This window comes from Cetorhinus maximus, chromosome 23 (genome assembly GCF_964194155.1).
Source record: "Cetorhinus maximus chromosome 23, sCetMax3.hap1.1, whole genome shotgun sequence".
Taxonomy (NCBI): Eukaryota; Metazoa; Chordata; class Chondrichthyes; order Lamniformes; family Cetorhinidae; genus Cetorhinus; species Cetorhinus maximus.
Genome location: NC_135901.1, coordinates 38,118,219 through 38,119,253, shown reverse-complemented (window position 1 = coordinate 38,119,253; position 1,035 = coordinate 38,118,219). Strand labels below are relative to the sequence as shown.

The window sequence follows — 1,035 nt, the reverse complement described above, 5'->3', positions numbered from 1 at the left end:
GTTCAAAATCCAATGATATTCAGGTTACAATAAATTGGGACACTCTGTCAGATCTTGATGTGATGTTTGGTTTGAGTTTCCCGGCTGCAAATCCTCCCCTTCTAATGCCCTGTAAAATTGATTTAAAACAGAAAAAAGGGAGAGAGAGAGAGAGAACCCACAAAAACACAAAGGCAGGTTGTGAAATTGAGCTGAATGAATCTGGGAATTTGTGGGGCCGGCACTAGGAAAAAGTGACCATGAAAAATGCTGGATTGTCATAAAAACCCAACTGATTCACTAATGTCCTTCAGGGAAGGGCTTGAGGGAATAATGGTCAAATAATATGGAATTAATACAGGAATCTTTTGTTAAAGGTTACTCTGGGTAAATTCACAGTGAAACTTAATTTAACAGGGGTCAAAACTAGCTTGCAAAAGTAGCAAGGTTAAATCCCCTCATAACAAAGGTGAGTTTACTGATGAGAAATACACACCTAAAAAAATGGGATTTCATGGTTCTTGCTATGACACTAACAGACAAGCTACAATACTGGCTCTGATAATTAAAACCACAAAACAGAGAAATGAAATCCTCAGCCCCAATTTTCATTATCTCAATACCTTGACTCAGCAACATTAACCAACAAGACCTTTACGGGAAGTCCAGTTTTCAGGAATTATTTCAAAATAACATTTCCTAGAAATTGAATGGGCACTCTCATTATAATAGGTGGTCCTTTCACCAAATATAGAATACTAATTAGAGGTGGTCTGTTAGTGATCAAATGGGCATCTTCTACCACTAACTATACAATCCCAAAATTCATCATAAATATCTCAACCCAAACTTGAATCTTTAGATTTGTCAGAGGGATTCATCAGGTTCTCGTCGATTGACTTCAGAACTGTTCTGAACGGAGTGAATCTCCCATTCTGGAGGTTAAGGAAATATTACTTTCATATTTGATGGATGTCCTTACTGTCTGTAGAATTCTTATATCTGTAACAAGGAAAGTTTAAACTTTGGATTCTCATATAGAGATCAGAACTAGTT

At 36.7% G+C, this 1,035-nt stretch overlaps 1 protein-coding gene across 1 annotated transcript in view; it reads right to left on the bottom strand.

Annotated features, from left to right (window-relative positions):
• Positions 1-1,035, bottom strand: part of LOC144697988 (uncharacterized) — a 298,820-nt gene that overhangs the window by 282,862 nt on the left and 14,923 nt on the right. The gene's annotated exons all lie outside the window — the stretch shown is intronic.